Source organism: Arvicola amphibius, chromosome 7, assembly GCF_903992535.2.
Source record: "Arvicola amphibius chromosome 7, mArvAmp1.2, whole genome shotgun sequence".
Classification (NCBI taxonomy): domain Eukaryota; kingdom Metazoa; phylum Chordata; class Mammalia; order Rodentia; family Cricetidae; genus Arvicola; species Arvicola amphibius.
In genome coordinates this window covers 118,329,210-118,340,648 of record NC_052053.1, presented here as the reverse complement: position 1 = coordinate 118,340,648, position 11,439 = coordinate 118,329,210, and positions in this window count along the sequence as shown.

Sequence of the window (11,439 nt, the reverse complement as noted above, 5' to 3'; positions counted from 1 at the left end):
CACAAATGTAGGAGGGATACCAGCCCCTCCCCTGCCCCTCTCCACCACAGCAGGTAGGAGAGCTGGCCCTGAGGTCATGAGAGTGGAAGAATGGGCATTGCCCCTTATCAGCAGCAGCAGCGCTTGGGAGAGTCAGCCCTGCACCTCAACTGGGCAGTGCACTAGAGATGACCTGTTGGCACAGGCATGGGTGAGCTGGTCCTGCGGGCGTCAGAGCAGGAGAGCCGCTCCTGCCCCCTCCCTTGTATGCCATGTGGTGGCAAGGGTGAGGAAAATATGCCCCCCCCCATTCCTTGCCACCTGCAGCAGGCAGGAGATCCATCCTTAGGGGAGCGAGAGCAGAAGAATTGGCCCGACCCCTTACCAAGTGCAGCAAACGGGAGAATGGAAGAATGGGCCCTGCACCTCGCCTGGGCAAAGCGGTAGAACTGGCTCTGGTGGTCTTGTGTGGGTGAGCCGGACCAGAGGAGAACTGTAGCCCTGCTGCTTGCTGCCACCACATCGGATGAGCTAGCCGAGGCAGTGCTGGAGAGCTTTCCCTGGTGGTGACAATGAGGGAGAGCTGGCAGGCTGACCAACCCAGCTGGCACTCACCCAGGCCCAGGACCGGGGCCATAAACTGTCTCATTCCAACATCCATCTCATCTGTAAACTGCTGGGGCACTGGAAGAGGCCAGTCCTGCAGATCTAACGCTGCAGGATCTCCATGACACAAGACAACAGGGTATCCAAGAGGAGTTCCGACGAGGGCCCAGTACAATAGCGTAGCAGAAGCTAGGCGCCTTGAACCAGACCGGACTCATTGCAATGAACACTGAGAAGTAAAGATGCATGTATGAACTAAAGGGTAAACTGTGTGACTCGCCGAGACACTACAGCTTCCACGTTGAGATATTTTAGTCTTGTGTTTTGGTTTTACTTTTAAACTTTGTTTTGTTTTTTTTTGGGGGGGGTGAGGTTGCAAGGGCAGAGGGCAGAAGCAAGGGGATGGGGAGATGAGGGGGATCAGGATACATGATGTGACATTCACAAAGAATCAATAAAAAGTAAAAGAAAGAAAGGAAGGAAGGAAGGAAGGAAGGAAGGAAGAAAGAAAGAAAGAAAGAAAGAAAGAAAGAAAGAAAGAAAGAAAGAAAAAGAAAATAGAAAAAGAGAAAGAATGGGCTTCTCCAAGCTGGCGAGATCTGTCTCAGTGTATATACTGCGCTTGCAGAGGACTTGAGTTCAGTTCCAAGCACCCATGGCAGGTGGCTCACAACCACCTGTAAGTCCTGCTCCAGAGACCCAATGTGGACACCCACACTCAGAGGCACATACCAACCTACACATACACATATGCTTAGTTAAAAATAAAGTAAATATTTGGAAAACAGAGAATGGGGTTCTTACTCGAATGCTGTCAGGGGAGACTGTGTAGAGATGAGCCCCTGAAGGTCCTCCTTGACGGGCAGACAGAGCATCCTCGAGTTGAGCCCAGAGCATGCAGAGGTGTGTGGCTGCTTGCCTTCTCGATGGATGGCTCATGGGTGATTATTTGATTATTTAATAATAAAAGATGAAGTTGTACACCATTTCTTAAAGGTATTCTCTGTCTTAGACCTGACCCTTTACTCACTGACATTTAGTATAATGTCGTTCCAATTTCCCCTGGATCACCTGATACAATCACAATATAGTAAGTGGAATAGGAAAAGGCTTGAGAAGTTCAAGCTAACTATGATACATTAGGCTGCTTCTGAGTCTATGGCCCACCTCCAGCAACTGTAAGAGCCCAAGAAAGACATCTTCCGCTTAGCTTCTGGCCAGCTATCCCAGAGATCACTCAGGGGCTTGGGCTTTAATCCCTTTTGAACTTACACAGTACAGTAGCTATCTAAGATGTGGGGAAACTACCTTGAAATTCAGTTTGCATTTAAAAAATAAACAAAGGTTATTACATTAATTTCTGATTGTCAGAAATCCTGAGGTCATTTAGCAAGTTTCTCTTTACTTAAGATCTTTCACTGGTGAAGTCAAGGAGACAGTCAGGCCTGTAAACATCTCAGAGTTCAGCTGAAGGAGGATCCATTTCCACACTGACTTTCCTGACTGTTGCGGGACCTCAAGTCCTTGTGTGCTATTGATGAAATACATGATTCTTTTTCATTGTCTCTCTATTCAGGCAGCTGTGAACCTACTGGGAGCCCAATTCAAGTCCTCTACAAAAGCAGTTTGCACTCTTAATTGCTGAGTCAACTTTCCAGTCTCTCCTTTGGTCTGTAATTTTCAATTACACACACACACACGCACGCACACACACACACACACACACACACACACACACACACAGTGCTGGGATTACAAGTGCATGCTAACATGCTTTTTTTTAAAAAATTACTCATTGTGTGTGTATAATTGTTATATAAGCTTTCAATAGTATAAGACAGTAGTTTGACCATATTAGGAGTATATTAAAGGTAATAAGTGTATTTATTTTTCTTCTTCACTGGGACTGTGCCTGGTATGTTTTATACGCTATTAAAATTTGGTACTTGTCATTATAATTACTCTGTTATTATTATTTAATTGAATTTATTTTATTATCAGGAAACGGGCACCCAAATCAAGCAAGAGCACCACAAGAAAAAAGTTTATCACCAGCACTGGGAAGCCAAAGAAGGACTTTTGTCCTGCCTTAGGGTTTGAGGGTTTAGGATCATGACCAAATTCACCTGTCCTAAAAAGTGAACTTGGTGGGGGGAGGGCGGTCCACATTCCAAGACTGAACTATATGATGTAAGTAATCTTTCCTGTGGAAATGTGACAGCAAATGAATTAATTGTGGCTATGGTGAGGCTGTCTGATTAGTGGTGACCTGTGTCTGTCTATAAGTGTTTCCAGTTACAGGATCAGGCGCTGGTGAAGTTGTCTGCCTACAATAGGGATATGTAGGCACCTTAGGCTAAGGGACTATGGCCTATTTTCTGTAATACAGATAACATTCTAGAATAAGGGCTACTGTGTCTTAGTGCCTGTGAGTGGTCCTCTGTTTGAGTGTTCAGTGATACATATGTTCTGTATCTAGCAACTCTAAAATTTCCACCTACGGAAAAAAAAAAAAAACTATGCTCTGGATATTGGTTGAGATAATATATGCTGCATTGAAAATCAGATCCCAGCTGGGTAGTGGTGGTGCACACCTTTAATCCCAGCCTTGGGAGGCAGAGGCAGACAGATCTCGATGAGTCGGAGGCCAGCTTGGTCTACAGAGCTAGTTCCAGGACAGCCAGGGCAACACAGAGAAACCCTGTCACATAACTAATTAATCAACTAAACTAACTAAAGAAATACTAGCTAAATAAATATTAGATCCATTCACAAGTGACCAGTTAACAGCAGCTGTAGAAAATCTCCAAGCAACCCCTCGGCTTTGTTACAGACTTGGAAATTCTGTGCTATCAGACAAAATAAAGTTTTTCCTTCTTTTGCATTTAAAACTGCAAATTCACCCCAGCAATCAGGTGGCAGAAGTAGATGGATCCCTGTAAGTTCAAAGCCACACTGGTCTACAGAGTAAGCTCCAGGATAGCCTGGAGCTTACAACAAAAACCCTGTCTCAAAAAGCCAAATAATGACAATAATTATGATGATGATGATAATAATAATACATAAAATAATAAAACTACAATGAGGGCCTATTAGAATGTGGTTGTCTTTGAAATGTCCAAGTGGAACTAGAGATAATTAGCATCAGATGAATGTTCAAAGGTTGACAGGGTCATCTATGAGTTGTTCTTAAAGAACATGCTTTTGTCTTGCAAACAAACTGGACTTAGCAATTCAGCTTTCTCCAGAACATCTGTTTTTGCCCTTTTAATTGATACTGTGCCAAGAGTTTATCTTGTAGTGTCGATCCCCAATTGTTGTTTTGTATCTTTGTTGTGCCTATTCAAATAGTGTTGATAGATAAATTAGAATGTATAGGCGGGATCACCTAGGAGCAAGACACAGGTACATATTTAAAGATGGCTCATAAATCTGAATCAGTGTATTTTATTTTGTATTTAAAACATGATAAATATTTTAGGAGAAAATATTCAATTTTTAAAGCATTTAAACATTTACTTACAATTTAAAGAGATTATCAAGGAAAATTTTGAGGGGGGAAACATTCTACAAAGGGAAAACACCCTCTCTCATATCATCTGCTTAGTTCCTTTCCACTTTCTGTGTGTTTGCTTGTTTGGGGTTTTTTTGTTTTCGTTCAGTCTCATTATGTCTTCCAAGCTGGCCTCAGCCTCAAGATCTCTCTGCTTGGCCTCCAAGTGCTGGGATTACAGTCCTATGTCACAGCTCTTTGTCCACAATTTGAAGGGATGTTCTGTGAACGTGAATAGCCAGGGCTGCATGAGCCCTTTGGTCCATTCTGAGGGAGGCCACACGGAGAAAGGGACTGCGCGCTTAGATTTTTCTCACTGGGATTGGAGGCCGCAGTTTCTCTGGATGAAGATGGCCCACAGACACCGCTCATGCACAGTGCATCTTGCTGAGCAGAGTTAAGAGCCTTACGGCTTGCCCGAGGGCGGTGCTAGTTGCGTTCCACAATGAATGGACATATGATACATGGAATAATTGTTCATTTCCATGTGCTGTGAAAAGGGGTTTAGGAGGATAAAGCCACCCCTCTCTCTCTCTCTCTCTCTCTCTCTCTCTCTCTCTCTCTCTCTCTCTCTCTCTCTCTCTCTCTCTCTCTCTCTCTCTCTCTCTCTCTCTTTCTTTTCCCCGGAGAAGCTGCAGAATTTTGACTCACTTCACATCCGCCTCCTGCCTCTGGTTTTGGAATCTGCAGATTGATGGCTTGTTTGCCTGTTAGCATGAAAGGCTTGCTCTGGGTCTGTGCTTGTTAGTAAAGAACCAACAAGCAATGCGGTCCAAAGGTAATCACAGAACGGAATCACTTCCAGATGGTCAACCCCACTCCTGATGGTGAAAGCAGACTTTGCAATTGCAGTGGGCCAGGTACTCAATGGCTCTCACCCAACCTTATTAGCGTTGTGAGCGTGCACATGTGTTCCTGTCCTCTTTCTCTCTCACTTCCTCTCCCTCTTTTCTCTTCTTCTGTCGCCTCTAGCTTTTCTCAGCTTGGATCAATTTCAATCGGGAGAAGTCAAAGCAAAACGGTGTAAAAACGCAGTCTCAATTCTCCCACGAGTATCAGAGCTTCTGTTATCTCGGGGTCTGTTAGAGGATGACGGTTCTGTTAAGGCGGCAACCACCAAGGACAGAATTAACTCTTTCGCCCAGCTACATGCTCGTGGATTTCACAGAGCTGGTCTCAGACAAACGCATCCAGGAAGAACACTTTTCCCGGGAAAGCTTGTAAAGCCATGCCGGAGGGACCTTCCCCAAGAACTGAAGAGAAGGGTTACTGTCCATACCGCAATCGATGAGAATGGACATAGAAATGAGATCAGCTGAACAGGGCAGAAACCCACACTGCTAGGTTTTGTGGGCCCTGCATACAAGATGGCTACATGCTGAGGTGTGCCAGCCCTTCCCACAGGGTGTTTGAGAAAAGAACACAGAAAGGAAGAAAGCAAGGCTAAGCAAAGGACACAGCCCTGGAAAACAGAGTTATTTAAGCACGGTTTCAAGGGCTGAGAAAGAGGGAGGCCAGGAAGATTTCCAAAGCAGAATTCACCGCGGACACACTGACTTTTCTCCCCTCCAGTGGTGACTGCCATGAAATTAAATTTCGTTTATCATCTCAGCTTAATTCTAGAAGTACCTCAGTGGCAGAACGTTTTCATACCCTCCCTAGTAGTTTCCTTCACCAGGCTCCTGTGGGCATCCATGAAGACGGGCATCTGGGTGACCTGACCACATGTAAATAGATAAAGCACAATGCAACACTCACATTCAGTTAACAGAAGGCTCTCACTTAAAAATGTTCTCATTGATTTGGCTTGTGTGCTGTTAGTATACTTATCGAGTTGTTATTTCCATTGTGGATAGTTTATTATATTTTAACCTAACACAAGTATTTCTTCTCAGGAAAAATAGCATATAGTTTTTTTCATATCCAGCCATTTATTCCCAGATGTTTATAACCACAAGGTCCAAGAACTCTATAAAACCTAGGAAAACAGCACATTGAAAATATCTACCCACAACCCATAAAAGAATGTGCATAATAAAAATGCTACCACATGCCATGCCAATCCTTCCTCCAACACAAATCCTCTGTTTCAAAGAACCTCCTCAAAGGTGCAGTGGGGATAGATACTCACATCCTGTATTTTCCTGTCACAGAGGCCCAACTTCAAGATAAAACGGAGAAGATCCATGTATTAGCAGCTTTCTTTTTTCTATTTTCTTATTTGGTTAAAAAATATATACATTATTTTATATCAGCCTTACAAACAGCCACTCACCTGCATTGTAGCTCACACCAGACAAATAGCAAGTAGTTCATTCACAACTCAATTCCTGGAAGGCAGAGAGGCCTCCAAAACACAGGTCAGCAAAGTGCTTAACCAGTCAACACCATGCATGTAGGCTCCATCTACTTCTGAGACCAGAAATAGATGAAGAAGAAACAGCAACGGTAGGAACTCGTCTGGGGTGACTCACACAAGAGAAAAGTCCATAGGAGAACGTGTCTACAAGCTGCAACAGTTACCTAGCTAGGCATGAGGATACTCAAGAAGGCAAGAAAGATAAAGGAACTGGATCTAAATTATGAAGTAAAAACAGGAACATAAAGAGTTGGAATATTGAACAAGTTGTATGGTAGAAACCAAAAGAATTTGAAATAAAAATCTGGGATTGTTAGACTTTTATCTTAATAACCATAGGGTCTTAGGTCATTAACAACTTAGGTCTAGTTTCTTTATCTATAAAATTGAGACGATTATTCTTGATTTGATTGCTCACTGAAGAGATCAAATGATCTAAGAGGATTTGCAAGTTATAAAGTCCTGGGCATGCCTGCCCTTACAGTGCATGGAGTTGTGTAAAGAGTCAGACAGCTAATGAAAAGAAAACACCCTGGGACCTAGTCTCACTTTTATTTATGCCTAACACATGCTTGAATAATGACTTCCATCTTGTTTGCTTGTCTGTTAAATGGAGATTACGGTGTTTGTCTTCTGTGGTTGTAGCGTGATCAAATGAGCGGCTATACACAGGAGATCTGTAAAGCCCGAGGTGCTGCTCAAGCTCAAGGCTTTGCCACACTTTGGTGAAGCACAACACATGCTCATTTATTCACTCATTCATCCAGCAGACATTCTGTGAGCATCAAGCTGTGCCAGGCTCTGCCAAGCACTAAGACTATTGCAGGAAGACAGACCCAAACTTATCACTGTTGAAAGTACAATAAACCTAACTAACAAAGTTTTCACAAAACAAATTAGACACACTTTTGGAAACCACATTCCATTATACTTCTTCTTTCACGTATCCCAAAAGGTAAGAAAATTTAGTATAAAGGTAGCTAGATGATAAATCATAGGTGATTCAATATTAGATCATAGGTATGTCACTCAAAGATATGTGTTTTTTGTTGGTGTTTTCCATCAATAAGATATTTCTTTTTTTAAAATATTTATTTATTCATTATGTATACAGTATTCTATCTGTGTGTATGCCTGCAGGCCAGAAAAGGGCACCAGACCTCATTACAGATGGTTGTGAGCCACTATGTGGTTGCTGGGAATTGAACTCAGGACCTTTGGAAGAGCAGGCAGTGCTCTTAACCACTGAGCCATCTCTCCAGCCCCAATCAATAAGATATTTCTAACACAGGCTTTACCTTCTTCAGGGGTTGTTTCTTACAATGTCAGATAGATACTTTTGCTCTAAATTTAGTGGACTAAAAGACTACTATAGTAGTCAATATTACAGTTGACCCTATATCTTCAGTAAGTCAACGGCTTAAAGGAAAGAGGGAGAAGAACATTAAGATACACGAGAGAAGCAGCCACCAAATGATGTGTGTATTTTGCATTAAATATTGATTTCTAAAAAATACTTTTTAGATAATCATGGGAATTCACAACACTGCCTGAATTTTGGAAGATACCAAGAAAATTTTGGTTAGGTATCATAGCAATGTGACTTCATAACGCATGGCTCATAATTTTAGCATCTGTAAGAATAAAATAATAACATCTCAGACTGCTTCAAGATAAACCAAAGAGTAAGAAAGTGGTAAATTATAAAACAAAAGAAAAGATTTGAAATCCTCAATCAAAGTATGAGTCTATAGGTGTATGTTAGAGTCTCATCTTAAACAAAATGTAGCCAAAATTTTCCTCTGAAACAAAATGTAGCCAAAATTATCCTCTGATACACAAAATAATTTATTTTTTTGGAGGGGAAACAGTTTTTCTAGTTACATGGATTCTTTTAGCATGAAGAAAGAACATAGTAACATGGAGTACAGGGAGGAGATTTTCATGAATGGTTCTTGAATGATGACTCTCATTAAGTTCATGGATACTGTGCTTGAAGAAGATAATTAAAATGTGGAGCGGTGGCGGCGCACCTTTAATCCCAGCACTTGGGAGGCAGAGGCAGGCGGATTTTTGTGAATTCAACGCCAGCCTGGTCTACAAAAGTGAGTTCCAGGACAGCCAGGGCTGTTACACAGAGAAACCTTGTCTCCAAAAGCAAAACAAACAAAGAAACAAAAAACATCTGGGTGCTGAAGGTGCCACATGTTGTTTTTCTTGTGGCTGCAAAGTTAAGGTTGTGGGGATAGGTAAAGAAATTCAAAGACTCCACAAATGAATTAGTTGGTGTCTTCCGGTCTGTATCAGAGCAGGAGGAATAGTCTCCTAAACTGATAGATTATTTGCTTCACTAATCGCTGCTATGTAAACCACATGTGATATTCCTTTGTGATATTTATTAAATGAGCCTCATAGCTACCCACTCTTCATCCTCTTAGGACATTTATGAAGGACTTTTTCAGACCTGTCTGTGGGTGAAGTGCTGCAAGTAGGATTAATGACACCAGCTCAAAATCAATGCCCACAATGCAAACTTTGTTTGCTAGGATAAAGCCAAGCCACTTTCGAAATGCCCCAGTCTTCTGTTTCTATGGCTCTGGAGATCTGGAGATTCAAATGGTGAGCAGAGTAGGAACATCCTAGGCGCTGTAACTACCCCATAAACATCTTCCCAGCAAAGCAGAGCATCTCCCTCTGGACTTGAGGCGCTTGCTTTGAAGTCACAAGCAGAAAGGAGCTGTGCACGTGGGAGAGTCAGGCAGCTCACTGCTGTTATCATTGGCTGTTGCTTCGGAGACTTTTAAGCAATCCTGGATTTATCACATTTTTCTTATAGCAAATTTTAGTTTCATCTGAAGCCTCGATCGATGAACTGTTTTGTCTTTGTAGTTGACCGGCTGCAATAGTTCCCATATCTGTGTGCCAAGAAGCCCTTTTGGAATTCGATTAAATTGGGTGACGTGACATTTATAGTTTCAGAGATTAGAACACCTGGAACAAGGCCCAGAATTTACCAGGTCTCATGGGGGAGCCTGTAGTACAAAAGCAAACTGGCCCTCGTTGAAGAATCCAATTCAGAGGCAGGCTTTTGCTACTGTCCCCACAGGAGGTCTATCTCAGCAAGGGCAGACCCCAGCACTGCACATCGTATGTGCTCAGGTAACATTTTGTATTCTTTTTGTTTGTTTGTTTCATTTTGCTTTTTAAAAAATATTTATTTTATGTGCATTGACAGTTTTGCCTGCATATTTGCCTGCGTGGGTGCTGGTAATTGAACCCGGGTCCTCTCTGGAAGAGAAGTTGGTGCTCGTAACCACTAAGCCATCTCTCCAGTCTCTGTAATTTGTATTCTTAATTTGGTTTAATCTTGCTGAGGAACTCAAGTGATGTTACCGCACATGTAAAGGTTTGACATTGATGGAAGAGAAAAATAGTGATAGAACCAGCTGGAACCCTCCATTTATGTTGCTATTTATGCCTTTGCTTTCTATCTGCACAAACACACCTACACATACATAGTACATGCTTCAGAAACAAGTATATACTTGGCCCACAAACACACCTACACATGCACATTTCTTATTTTCTTTATAATTGCAAGAGAAAATCTATGTTTATCGTTTTTTAAAGAATTGTTTTATTTGATATGTAGTTATATTGTCTGCATGTATATCTGCATATCAAGCATGTTCAGTGACAGTGGGGGCCAGAAGAGGGCATCAGAGCCCCTGGAACTGGATTTGCAGTGATGAGCTGCCTGGAGAGTGCTGGGAATTGAACCTGGGTCTTCTGGAAAAGCACCCAGTTCTCTTAACCGCTGAGCCATCTCCCCAGTCCCAAACTATGCTTATTGTATTGTAAAAGAAATAGTAAACACAAGCATTTTCCTACCTCTTGGTATAGCCAGTGTTAAGATTTGGCCATAAGATCATGCAAATAATTCTGTGTGATTCTGTGTATGCTGTTTTATATCAGTCATGTGCCAATGCTTTATGTTTCTACAGACATATACCCACTGTCTTGATCTGTGTGGTTTGGGTCTGGAAAGCTGACTGGGGCGATGTGGAAAGGAATAAAGGACAGATATTGAAGAAATGACAGACTCCTGGATACAGCAAAACTGTGCTCAAGTGGGCTGTGCACACACTGATGGGGATGCACCAACGACAGCAGCAACTTAGAACCTCAGAATGTTTATTATGCACATTGCAAGGAGAGGGACTGGCTAGGCTTTGCAGGACTGCTCTGTAGGGGAGCAATCTCAGGCTGCTCTCATCCTGCAGAAGAAACTTCTTGTTGCGAGTTCTTGTAGAAACGGTCAACCACTCCATCTTAGTCGACGTTCAGTCGCTATGAAGAGACATCAGGACCATAGCAACTCTTATAAAAGGAAGCCTTTCATTGGGGCTGGCTTACAGTTTCAGAGGTTTAATCCATCATCATCGTGGGGAGTATGGTGGCATCTAGACAGACATGTTGCCGGAGAGTTCTTTATCTGGATCCTTAGGCAACAGGAAGTGAGAGAGGCGCACTGGGCCTGACTTGGGTTTTTGAAACTTCAAAGCCCACCCCCAGTGACACATTTCCTTCAACAAGGCAACACTTCCTAATCTTTTCAAATAGGGCCCCTCCCCAGCATTTAAATAGATGAACCTATGGGTGACATTGTTACTCAAACCACCACAGCTCCCCCAGTTGGAAAGAGGAAGGCTCTGCCTTTCAGAACTAGAATTAGGGAAATTCTAATTCCCAGAAATTAGGGAAAGTTTTTGCTAATTCCCATGCTCCTGAGGTCCCTGATCCTTGATAGAGCCTTCTCATGTCAGACAATATGCATTCACTCTGGACTTTCAAAAGTCCCTTTGAATTTATTTCTTTTTAAAATTAGCTTTCAAGTCATTATCAATTTAAAAAACCAAGATTAAAATTTATCAATAAGTCA